General features: G+C 38.7%; 1 protein-coding gene across 3 annotated transcripts in view; it reads right to left on the minus strand.

Moving 5' to 3' along the window:
* RASGEF1A (RasGEF domain family member 1A) overlaps window positions 1–13,802 on the minus strand; it is a 651,261-nt gene that overhangs the window by 190,443 nt on the left and 447,016 nt on the right. The window contains exon 1 of one of the 3 annotated variants that reach the window (XM_073574786.1): window positions 3,255–4,236. The exons of the other annotated variants lie outside the window; for them this stretch is intronic. The gene's annotated coding sequence lies outside the window, so the exon portion shown is untranslated. Of the gene's footprint in view, window positions 1–3,254; window positions 4,237–13,802 lie in introns of those variants that run through there. 3 annotated transcript variants of the gene reach the window in all.

The raw sequence follows: 13,802 nt of genomic DNA on the forward strand, positions 1-13,802 counted from the left end.
CAGCGCCTGTGTCAGATCGCTGATCTGTCACAGCGATCTGTGATGTGACAGATCAGTGATCTGTCACATGACAGTGATGTCCCCCCTGGGACAGTGTAATAAAATAAAAAAAGTGTAAAAATAATTTATAAAAAATCGCTAAATGAATAAAAAAAAAAAAAATTCCCTAATAAATTCATTTTTTGAAAATAATAAAAAAAACAGTAAAAGTACACGTATTTGGTATCGCCACATCCGTACCCTATAAAACTGTCTGTCGCTCTAGATAACCCCTTAAAAAATAAAAATAAAAAACGAAGCAAAGAATAATGATTTATCATCATACCGCCGAAAAAAAGTGCAATAACGCGCAATCAAAAAGACGGATATAAATAACCATGGTACCACTGAAAACGTCATCTTGTCCCGCAAAAAACTAGCCACCACACAGCATTATCAGCGAAAAAATAAAAAAGTTATAGCTCTCAGAATAAAGCGATGCAAAAATAATTATTTTTTTAAATAAAATTGTTTTCACTGCATAAAAGCACCAAAACATAAAAAGACATAAATGAGGTATCACTGTAATCATACTGACCCGAAGAATAAAACTGATTTATCAATTTTACTGCACGCAGAACGGTGTAAACGCACCCCCCAAAAGAAATTCAAGAAACGCTGGTTTTTGTTCATTCTACGTCCCAAAAATCAGAATAAAGAGCGATCAAAAAAATGTCACATGCCCAAAAATGGTACCAATAAAAACGTCAACTCGTCCCGCAAAAAATAAGACCTCACATGACTCGGTGGGTCAAAATATGGAAAAATTATAGCTCTCAAAATGTGGTGATGCATAAACTATTTTTTACAATAAAAAGCGTCTTTTAGCGTGCGACAGCTGCCAAACATAAAAACCCGCTATAAATAGTAAATCAAACCCCCCGTTATCACCCCCTTAGTTAGGGAAAAATAATAAAATAAAAAAATGTATCTATTTCCATTTTCCCATTAGAGCTAGGGTTAGGGTTAGGGGTGTGTTGGGGTTAGGGTTGGAGTTAGAATTGGGGGGTTTCCACTGTTTTGGTACATCAGGGGCTTTCCAAACACAACATGGCGTCCGATCTCAATTCCAGCCAAAAAAGTCAAATGGCGCTGCTTCCCTTCTGAGCTCTGCCATGTGCCCAAATAGTGGTTTTACCCCACATATGGGATATCAGCATACTCAGGACAAATTGCACAATAACTTTTGGGGTCCTGTTACCCTTGGGAAAATAAAAATTGGGGGTGAAAAGATCATTTTTGTGGAAAAAATATGATTTTTTAATTGTACGGCTGTACGTTATAAACTTCTGTAAAGCCCTTGGGGGTTCAAAGTGCTCACCACATATCTAGATAAGTTCCTTGGGTGGTCTAGTTTCCAAAATGGGGTCACTTGTGGGGGGGTTTCCACTGTTTAGGCACATCAGGAGCTCTCCAAACTTGACATGGCATCCGATCTGAATTCCAGCCAATTTTACAGTGAAAAAGTCAAACGGCGCTCCTTCCCTTCCGAGCTCTGTCATGCGCCTAAACAGTGGCTCCCCCCACATATCAGGTATTAGTGTACTCAGGGCAAATGGCACAATAACTTTTGCAGTCCAATTTCTCTAGTTACCCTTTGGTAAAATAAAAAAATTGAACCTGAAGTAATTTTTTTTTGTGAAAAGAAGTTAAATGTTCATTTTTTTTAAACGTTCAAAAAATTCCTGTGAAGCACCTGAAGGGTTAATAAACTTCTTGAATCTGGTTTTGAGCACCTTGAGGGGTGCAGTTTTTAGAATGGTGTCACTTTTGGGTATTTTCTATCATATAGACCCCTCAAAGTCACTTCAAATGTGATGTGGTCCCTAAAAATAATATGGTGTTGTAAAAATGAGAAATCGCCGGTCAACTTTTAACCCTTATAACTTCCTAACCAAAAAAATTTTGGTTCCAAAATTGTGCTGATGAAAAGTAAACATGTGGGAAATGTTATTTATTAAGTATGTTGTGTGCCATAGCTCCGTGATTTAAGGGCATAAAAATTCAAATTTGGAAAATTGCGAAATTTTCAAAATTTTCGCCAAATTTCTGTTTTTTTCACAAATAAACGCAAGTTGTATGAATGAAATTTTACCACTAGCATGAAGTACAATATGTCATGAGAAAACATTGTGAGAATCACCGGGATCCATGAAAGCGTTCCAGAGTTATTACCTCATAAAGGGATAGTGGTAAGAATTGTAAAAATTGGCCCGGGCATTAACATGCAAACCATCCTTGGGAGTAAAGGGGTTAAAGTACGAGTGGAAACTAAATACATTGAGTAACCGTGTACCAATATGGGAAGAAATACAAACTCCATGCAGATGCTGACATGTTATTGAGCACATATTATTTGAAAATCAACGTTAATATATAGGAAGTGACGGAATAGGACACATAATCTTTCACACTGAAAAATTGGAACCTAGTGATAAAAAAGCAGCCAGACTTCCTCTTATTTGATTTTATTGATCCAGTTCTATATCTATCATCATATGACGTTACATGATTATGTCACATTTCTGGTAAGGCTGACCAGCATTTGGTAGATTGCATCAGTCATAGCAAGGATTTCAGGAGCCTGGGGCAAAGATCCAGTTCTCTTCTGTAGCCCTATAGCTAAATACTCTGATCAGGACACAGTGGTTCATTTGTGCTTCCTCTTGCACTTAGGGCCCATGACGTTCCAAGACCCAGTTTTAAATGACACCTCCACGTTGTGGAATCCTATTTTGCGGTGTATGGGCACAGTGCTGGCTACCATATATCTGGCATAGAGAAGTTAGGGAGGTGGGGTAGTAGTGTTCTGCTGGGGCACACATAATTATCTTACAGTAGATACCCACCATCTCCTTCACACGTAGGATGTACAGGGAATAGTCACAATTATGATCAGAGGGAATGGCTATAGAACTTATCTGCATCAAATGATTGAATGCACCATTTTAGTACATATTCTCTCTCCTCCCCATGGATTGCAGTCACCAGTATTCCACATTTATGTCACATTTCTGAGCACTGGTAACATGGAGCATGGAAACTATCACGTTGTCACAGACACAATGGACTGTATTCTCATCACTCACACCTAATGATTCTGTCCCTAGGGTGATTTCCTTCCCTTTCTATCTGCACATGCAATGTATGGTTTATACGTACGCTACGACCCAGGCATAAAAAGCAAAAAGCTGCAATTTAGCAGAATGTTCTACCTTCTATGGCAGGAAATCTTCATCCAGACATTGCCCCCTCTGTTCCGTATTCTCATCTGCTTAGGTCCGGCGCTGCCATTGTTATCCACCTGCTGATAAACTTTAGGATTTTGAGTGATGAAAATCGCCACAGGGATGCGAAGATGAAGCAGCAGCTTCCGTGTGACGCTCAGATAACCCAGCAATGGTTGTCATGAGCTTCTGTTTCCAAAATTGAGTTTGCTGGAGGAGAGAAGTCCTTTCTAAACCTTGCTTTTGGGAGACTGGAATGTTTCTACCTTCTTTTCTTCAGACCTCCTCCTTCTTAATCCTTATTCACACCGCACAGCATTAACAAAAGCTCAAGTTTCCCTTGTGTGGCAGAGAGCAATTTATTTCTGTAAAATGAGAGCTGCTTATTCAGTGTGAAGGGGCAGAATGCCAACATGTGGCAATCCCTGGTTCACAGGCACAAAACACGAGAGGTGACATACTTCCCACCAGCTTGTTACATGGCGCACCGCGGATGCGCGTGTTAGACACCTGCCACGGTGTACTCCATCGGTGGCTTTCAGAATACGTGAAAGCATGTATCTCATTTAGGATTTAAATGGGTATGGAAAAAGGTGTCTTTAACTCCGGCACAGTCACAATCGAAAATAATTATTTCTAGACTCAAAATTTGTGCAAGTTATTTAATGTATTTATTCCATTTCATGTAGAAAATTTGGATGGGTAACACAGGCTTTAATGAGTAATTGCTTACTGTAAAGTGAGTAATTGCCTTGTTGTCGTTAATTACTGCAGCAAGTAGCGATAACATGCCTGGTATTTGCCTTTTGCCGCACAATTTTCATCGACATGATGAGGAATACAGCCCAACATTGCCCAACCACTACTTGTGCATCAAATGCTGATGGCACAATGCGCCAATGATCAGCAGAGACAGCTAGGACAGGACTGTCATGTAATACTGACCCGACAAAGAATCCATAAGCTTCTGTTAGCCGAATAGTACAATGGGGAAAATGTACTAATACTATCAAATAGTAAAGGTGGAGAGTCTTAAACCATGACAATTTTATCACACTGGTTTATGCTGGATAATAAAACTGACGCAATTTTAGCACTTTTCTCTGACTGTACGTCACCTATTAGATTGCTTACTTTCTTGAGTCAAAATTCTGTCGCAATTTGGAGCATGCTGTGATATTTAAGCTGTGCCCCTTTCCAGCTTAGCCAAACACTTTTATGTAAAATTAAGCCCTCTTATAACTAAGCTGTAAACATAGACACGTAATAAAGTCGAAAACTACATGCTCCAAAATGTGCCCAAATGCACCAAAATAAGGCGCATTTACATTTGAATTGTCAGAGTCACTAACTGTGCTTTTTATATATGGGGTAGAGAGACCACCTTGGCCACCCTCAACCATTCAAGGCCCAGGCACAACTGCAGCTGCTGTCACTATTATTCTATATATAAGCATTGTAAATAGAATTGTAAAACATTGTTTCTAGCAATAGTCACTCATTTACGCAGGTCATTAGTTTAGAGCCCTTTAGGTACTTACATATATAAAGTAAGGAAAAAGTATTTCATAAACTGCTGGGTTTTCCAACCTACAAAGAATGGAAAAGTCTGTAATTTTTATCATAGTTACACTTCATCTGTGATAGACAGAATCTTAAAAAAAAATCCAGAAAATCACATAGTAAGATTTTTACATAATTAATTTGCATTTTAATGCATGAAATAAGTATTTGATAAAATAGAAAAAAAAAACTTAATTTTTAGTACAGAAACATTTGTTTGCAATTACAGAGGTCAGATGTTTCCAGTAGTTCTTGACCAAGTTTGCACACATAGCCGCAGGGATTTTGTCTCATTCCTCTATACACATATTCTCCAGATATTTCAGTTTTCAGGATTATTGCTGGCAACATTGAGTTTTAGCTCCCTACAAAGATTTTCTATTGGGTTCAGGTCTGGAGAATGGCCACTCCAGGACATTGAAATGCTTCTTACAGAGCCACTCCTTAGGCTACTTTCACATTTGCGTTTTTTTGCTGCGCGTTTTTTGCGCACACAGACGCATGAAAAAAACGCATCATGCATTTGTGTGCGTTTTTTTTGCGGGTTTTGGTGCATTTTTTTAAAAAAAGCATGCGTTTTTTTGCGCATACGTATGCGCACCCATAGACTTTAATGGGTGTTTTGCTGGAAAAAAACGCATTTTTGGGGGCAAGTCGGACGCACAAAAAATGCAACAGGATGCATTTTGTGCGCCCCAGTGCACACTATAAAAAAACGCATGCGCATACAAACGCGTACAAACGCATGTGTACACACATATGCGCGCCCATGTTAAAGTATAGGGAAAAAACGCATGCTTTTTTTGCGCTAAAACAGCGCAAAAAAACGCAAGTGTGAAACCAGCCTTAGCCATCCTGGGTGTGTGTGTTTCGAATCATTGTCCTGCTGGAAGACCCAACCATGACCCATCTTCAATGCTCTTACTGAGGGAAGGAGGTTGTTAGCCCAAATCTCGTGATACATGACCAGCGTTGGACTGGAATAGTTTGGGCCCACCAGAGAAAATCATTCTTGGGGCCCACCATGCTTAAGGGTTACTAGCTGCAGAGTCTTTCTTTAGCTTCCATCTAGTCAAGCTGATAATCAGGAATTTTTTTTCCTGCTATATGTACCTGTCCAAACAATCACCTGATAAACCAGAAAAACGCTTATTTGTTGGGTGCAATGATTTTTATGCTTGATTTAAAAACATCCTTATCGGCAGCAGATCATTTTGTGTAAACAAGACAAGTGCTGCCAAGAATAATTATATTCTTTAAGCACAGAAAGATTGTATTAATTAGACATGTGCCACATACACTCACTAGACATACTGTATGACACATACACACCAGTCACACGCTAGACACAGACCAAGGAAGCCCCAAACCAAGGAAGATTGACAGTCATCTTGTGCTTCTTCCATTTTCTAACAGTTGCACCAACAGTTGTTGCCTTCTCACCAAGCTGCTTGCCTATAGTCCTGTAGCTGATCCCAGCTTTGTGCAGGTCTACAATTTTTCCCTGGTGTCCTTAGACAGCTCTTTGGACTTGCCCATGGTGGAGGGGATGGAGTGTGATTGATTTAGTGTGTGGACAGGTGTCTTTTATACAGGTAATTTATTCAAACAGGTGCAATAATACAGGTAATGCGTGCAGAGTAGAATGGTTTCTTTAAGAAAAACTAACAAGTCTGTGAGGGCCATTATTTTTACTGGTTGATAGGTGATCAAATACTTATTTTATGCAATAAAATGCTATGTATTTATTCCTTGTAGGTGGGAAACCTTGTAAAATCGGCAGTGTATTAAATACTTATTTTCCCCACTGTATCTACACAAGCTCATAAGTTTTGGGGTTTCAAATGTAGGCATTTCATCCAAAATTAGATACAGAGATGCAGTATATGTATACACAGCATGCAGTGAACATAGATAATATTTTAGCAATATAGAAATGATCTGGCACTCAATTCGATGCAAAGATTGCAATATTTATTTATGCCTTACAATCTAAAGTGTAAAAGGTAACGTTTTGGTCTATGACACTAAATCTACATCAGACACCCTGATTGTATCCTGCTGATGGAGAGGACAATGTAAGTTTAAGAGATAAATGAGCACCGTCACTGCTGAGGGAGCACCTCTGGAATTATTACATGTAGCATTGCTTTTTACATTCGCCCACTTTTCCACACCCATATCTGATAGTTGCAGTTACACCACCTTCGCGGTTTTCCATTTTTTTGGCGACTATATATTTTTAGTTTACCGTTTCTACAAGGATTATTCGTGCCTCACCTACTAGGTCACATCTGGCCTACACCTATCTACTTTCCACATTTCAAACCTTTGCATACATGTTTGTGCACACCAGAAGTTCCAACACCCACCGCCGTTCCTTATATACAAGGGTAGGAACATGTGATTGAAACTCCACATTTTACACTTTGGATTGTATGGCAGGTTGAATATCACTATCTTTTCATCAAATTGAGATCCTTTTTATTTTGCTATACCTATAGGGGGGAACCCTATCGGAGCACTTAAATTCCAGGAGTGCCTTATACCTAAATCCATGCACCCAATGAAATCGCTACATGACTCATGAGACACAATAGAAATGCAGACATAGGCCCTTTGTCGTTATTCTGTGTCACTGACAGGAAAAGGAAGCAAAGTTACACCTCGTTTTATTACTTTTTTTTATTAATTCTTGGCAGAAACATTTGCTCAGAGGTGGGGTCGCGATATGAATGGACTACTTTCTGATTTCATGAAATTTGTGCGAAAGCCTTTCCAGCCGTGTTACACTGTCCCTGGCCAGATATAAAGGATATCCATTAAGGGTGTGAAGCTCTACTACAGTAGCCAGCATTTTAGCCTCCTGTATTAAAAAAGGAAATGGAGAATACATATGCTGCCAGAAGTCAGTCGCATCACTGCTCAGGTTGGGATATAAGATCTCAAAGATCTCAAAGTTTCAAACACGTATCAGAGCGGAGTACAAGGATTGCGGAATTGCCCACACAAGAGATTCTCATCATTTAGATTATTTTCATAGTATAGATCTAAATGACTCAAGAAGAGAGTAGAGTGCGCTTGCTGGAGTATACAGGCAGTGCGGTACACAGCGCATATAATACTTTATATGCCTTAATTGCTACAAATAGAATATAAAGGATGAACCTTTGTGATTGCTCAGATTTTGGAAGCTCCGTACTGTAGAAGATAGACGGTTACTGTACTCTCTCCGAGGGCGTGCTACTGGAAATAATGACCATTTTGTCACAGATCCACCTTCGATCAGAGAGGATGGTCTCTTTGATGGCCACAATTAGGGGAGTTGTTTCTTGATTAAGTTAGATATTAGCAGTTACATTAGGACTAGTTTAATGTTTTAGATGACTAGTAGTTTATTACCCAATCACCCATGTATTTGTTTATTCATTTTATCTGACATTTGTACCTCCACAATTTTTATTCTATTTAATTTTAATGATCTTGTGAAGATATGTGAAATGTATGAACTTTGCACAGCTTGGAATATTATTTTTAAGCGGTTTTGTGCATCTAAGGTTTTGCCTTGCTTTAAACCTTTAGCCAAAATAATAAATATTTAGAATTTTGTTCAAAACTCATTTGATGCAAAATTGCTTGAAGCTAGCCAAAAGTGTAATCATAAATGAAAAATGATTTACCTAAACTGCAAATCATCAAACATCAAAGAGACTAAAAACATATTCTCCCAATTTTTAGAACAGCAGTCCAGAAATAATTTTTTTTCTATGTAGCTACATCCCCTTATGATCATGCCCATTTACACCCCTCTATGCTTCCTATTTGGGTATTTGTCGACTACTGGAAAGGAGGTTTTGAGAGGATTTGCCCTGAAAAAAAGTAAATACTTCTGGAAAGTCTCTCCTTTTAGTCATGAACCTTCAGGACATTATGCGAGGGTTCGCAAGCATGGCTAGAATTAGAGAAAACAGAACAAGAGAAGGACTTGGGTATTATGATTACAAGAAAACTAAGCAGCCGTATCCAATGTCAAGCAGCTGCTGCAAAAGCAAATATGATTTTAGGGTATATAAAAAGAGAGATTAAAAAATTATGAACCCAATGTAACACTACCCCTCTATAACTCCCTTATAAGACCACATTTCAAATATAAGACTCAGTTTTGGGCTCCAAGAGGGCTACAAAACACAAGCTTGTTCAATTTGGGAAAAACGATGCCTCACAGGTGATCTCATTTACATGTACAAATATACTGTATGTGTGGTCAATGCAAAAATTTTGCAACATAATTTAATCTTTCCAAGAAATAAAAGAACTACAGTAGGGGATGCTTATTACATTTAGAGGTAGGGTGATTTTGAAATATTATATAAAAGAGTTCTTTACAGTTTGTAAGGTAGTCAAGTACTGAATGCTATCCCCCGGGGTAGTAATAGCAGACACTGGGCCAGCATTTAAACAAGGAGTATATGTAGATGATTATTTGATAAAATAAAATTAGATCAGGCTTACATAATTACACTACACAGCTCTTTTAGGAGTAACAGCAATCATGAGGGGTTCAAAAAAATAGTGTCATGCATTAAACCCTTTACTTTTCAAATAATTTTATTGTTTTTTAGTAATTAAACAGGGTAGGAAGGGAGGAAAGGGAATGGGAAGTAAAGAGCCTTGTACAGGTACAGAAAAAATTTAAAACTAGAGAACCCACAAATAGGCATTAAATAGCATATAGCGAATAACAACATAAAAGGAAAAGAAAATCGCCAATCCTTATTATGGGGTAACATTCTTGGAAGGAGATACAACATCCCGGTACTACAACGGCCATGCTTAGGCCTCAAAATATAATACCTCTTAATAGGTCTATTTGATATGGAATTTGTTGTTCCAAGTCTTCCATTCTTTTGTATATTTGTGGATGTGATTGTTGTTAATCGCAAATCTGCGTTCTAAATCGCTATGTTGGCCTATCTTGTCAAGTATGTCCGAAAACTTAGGAATCTCGACTTTCTTCCACCATTGTGCTAACATGGTCTTAGACACTAAGAGGATGTGTATAATAATGTATCTTACCGAATCATCAAATTGTTCCATGTCTAATGAAAGAAGTGCTCTTTCAGGCGTAATTGTGAAGTCCTTAGCAATGAGGTTAATGTGCTGTGTGACCTGGAACCAGAGGTTTTTGATTTTTGAACAACCCCAAAATATATGGTAGAGGTTCCCTTGATGTCCACAGCCTCTCCAGCACAAGGAAGATAGATCTGTGTTAAAATGTGATAACCTTGTCGGGGTAAAATACCACCTATTTACCAGTTTAAAATAACCCTCGCGAAGACCCATTGATATGTTGGAATTGTAAGTGTTTTTGATGGCATCGTTCCAATTCTCAAGACGGATATCAGCACCTAAATAAGACTCCCATCTCTTCATATATATGCTTTTGTGGCTCGTTAGGTCCTTGACGACAGATCTATACAAATTACGCAGACTCCAGAGGTTTTTATTTTTAAGGTTGCACAATAGTGAAAATGGCATTTCATAATTTAAAGTCTTCCCTTTTATGATTTTCCAAATTCTGTCTTTCAACATGGTGTAAAAGACCAGCATTAAACCCTTTACGACCCCCGTGCCTGTCATTATGATCCTCCTGTGAATGCCAGCCTGTTGCCAGTGTTCATAGGAGATTGCAATCTCTGCTATACAGTTGTGCTCAAAAGTTTACATACTCTGGCAGAATTTTTTCTTTCTTGGCCTTTTTTCAGAGAATATGAATCATGACACCAAAACTTTTTTTCCACTCATGGTTAGTGGATGGGCGAAGCCAATTATTGTCAAACTACTGTGTTTCCTCTTTTAAAATCATAATGACAACCCAAAACATCCAAATGTCCATGATCAAAAGTTCACATACCCTGGTGATTTTGGCCTGATAACATGCACAGAAGTTGACACAAATGGGTTTGAATGGCTACTAAAGGTAACATCCTCACCTGTGACCTGTTTGCTTGTAATCAGTGTGTGTGCATAAAAGCTAAGGGATTTTTTGTTATCCAGACAGACTCTTGCTTCTTTAATCTGGCCACTGATGCTTCTGGATTGTGAGTCATGGGGAAAGCAAAAGAATTGTCAACAGATCTACGGGAAAAGATAGTTGAACTGTATAAAACAGGAAAGTGATACAAACAGATATCCAAGGAGTTGATAATGCCAGTCAGCAGCGTTAAAACTGTGATTAACAAATGGAATATCAGGGGCTCTGTAAAAACAAAACCACGGTCAGGTAGACCAACAAAAAATTCATCCACAACTGCCAGGAAAATTGTTTGGGATGCAAAGAAAAACCCACAAATAAAATAAGCTGAAATACTGGACTCTCTGAAAACTAGCAGTGTTGCTGTTTCAAGATGCACAATAAGGAGGCACTTGAAGATAAATGGGCTATATGGTTGAGTCGCCAGAAAGAAATCATTACTGGGCAAATGCCACAAAGTATCTCGCCTACAATACGCAAAACAGCACAGAGACAAGTCTCAAAATTTCTGGAACAAGGTAATTTGGAATGATGAGACCAAAATTGAACTTTTTGGCTACAACCATAAACGTTATATTAGGAGAGAGGTCAACAAGGCCTATGATGAAAGGAACACCATTCCTACTGTAAAGCACGGAGGTGGTTTACTGATGTTTTGGGGATGTGTGATCTACAAAGGCACAGAAAACTTGGTCAAAGTTGAAGGAAAGATGAATGCAGCACGTTATCAGCAAATATAGGAGGCAAATTTGCAATCATCAGCCCGGAAGCTGCGCATGGGACATACTTGGACGTTCCAACATGACAACGTTCCAAAACACAAGGCCAATTCGAACTGTCATTTGCTACAGCAGAACAAAGTGAAGGTTCTGGAGTGGCAATCTCAGTCTCCTGACCTCAATATCATTGAGCCACTCTGAGGAGTTCCCAAGCATGCAGTTTATGTTAGCCAAGAAATTTACAGGAACTGGAGGCTTTTTGCCAAGAAGAGTGGGCAGCTTTACCATCTGACTTAATAAAGAACCTCATCCACAACTACCACAAAAGACTTCAAGCTGTCATTGATTTCAGAAGGGGTAATACATGGTATTAAGAAATGGAGTACATGAAATTTTGATCAGTGTAATTTGGTTGTTTTGGGTTGTCATTATGATTTCACCCCTTAATGACCAATGACGAATCTGTCTGTCATTGGACCCCTCCCCCTGTTCGGTACGGGCATCGGCGATGAGCCTGCACTTTTTCCGGCACACGACAGCTTATCTGATCAGCTGACATGTGCCGCTAACAACTGCAGGAGGAATCTCGATCCTCCCGTGGCTGTTAATCCGTTAAATGCCGCTGTCAAACTCTAACAGCAGCATTTAACATACATTTCTGGCAATCGTGCTGGAAATCCGCCCATCGGTGGGCAGTGGGTGACTCCTGTCACTGTAGGGTTGGCATGACAATCAGATGTCTCCTGGAGACCTCTATGGTTGCCACTGCCAGATTGCTATGAATGCCACCCGATGGTCAGCGCTCATAGCAAGTGAGGTATTCTGCTACATGCAGGTGATGATCTGATCTCCTGCATGTAGCAGAGTCGATCGAGTTATGGCAGCTTCTAGTCTCCCAGGGAGACTCTTGAAGCATATCAAAAGTGAAAAAAAGTTTTTAAAAATATAAAAAAATATAAAAGTTCTATTCACTCCCCTTTCTCCCCATTCAAATCAAAACAATAATAAAAATCAAATCTACACATATTTGGTATCACCGGGTTCAGAATTGCCCCAATTTATCAATGAAAAAAGGATTAACCTGATCGCTAAATGGCGTAGTGAGAAACAAAGATAAAACACCTGAATTTTGTTATTTTGGTCCCCTCAACATTGCATTGAAACCCAATAACGGGTGATAAAAAAATCATATCTGCAAAATGGCATCATTAAAAACGGCAGCTCGGCGCACAAAAAATAAGCCCTCACCCGACCCGAGATCACGAAAAATGGAGACGCTATGGGTATCGGAAAATGGAGCAATTTTTATTTTTTATTTTTTAACAACGTTTGCATTTTTTTTCACCACTTAGTTAAAAAAGAACCTAGACATGTTTGATGTCTATGAACTCATAAGGACCTGGAGAATCATAATGGCAGGTCAGTTTTAGCATTTAGTGATCATAGGAAAAAACAAAACTGTGGGATCGCGCTCTTTTTGCAATTTCACTGCGCTTGGAAATTTTTTCCCATTTTCCCGAACATGATATGTTAAGACCAATGGTGTCGTTCAAAAGTAAAACTCGTCCCACAAAAAACAAGCCCTCACATGGCCATATTGATGTAAAAATAAAAAAGTTAAGGCTCTGGGAAGAAGGGTAGCAAGAAACGAAAACGCAAAACAAAAAATACCGCCGGTCATGAAGGGGTTAAAAAGAGAAAACACAGTAGTTTGACAATAAATGGTTTCACCCAAACACTAACCATGAGTGGAAAAAAAGTTTTTGCATTATCATTCATATTCTCTGAAAAAAGGCAAAGAAAGCAAAAATTCTGCCAGGGTATGTAAACTTTTGGGCACAACTGTACAGTGTGTACTGAAATTATTCATACCCCTTTAATTTTTTTCACTCTTTGTTTCATTGCAGCCATGTGGTAAATTCAAAAAAGTTCTTTTTTTTGTCTCATTAATATACACTCTACACCCCATCTTGAATGAAAAAAACAGAAATGTAGACATTTTTGCAAATTTATTAAAAAAGAAAAACTGAAATATCACATGGTCATAAGTATTCAGACCCTTTGCTCAATATTGAGTAGAAGCACCCTTTTGAGCTAGTACAGCCATGAGTCTTCTTGGGAATAATGAAACAAGTTTTTCACACCTGGATTTGGGGATCCTCTGCCATTCTACCTTGCAGATCCTCTCCAGTTCCGTCAGGTTGGATGGTGAATGTTGGT

This window comes from Dendrobates tinctorius, unplaced genomic scaffold (genome assembly GCF_039654945.1).
Source record: "Dendrobates tinctorius isolate UK_male_01 unplaced genomic scaffold, ASM3965494v1 ptg000040l, whole genome shotgun sequence".
Classification (NCBI taxonomy): Eukaryota; Metazoa; Chordata; class Amphibia; order Anura; family Dendrobatidae; genus Dendrobates; species Dendrobates tinctorius.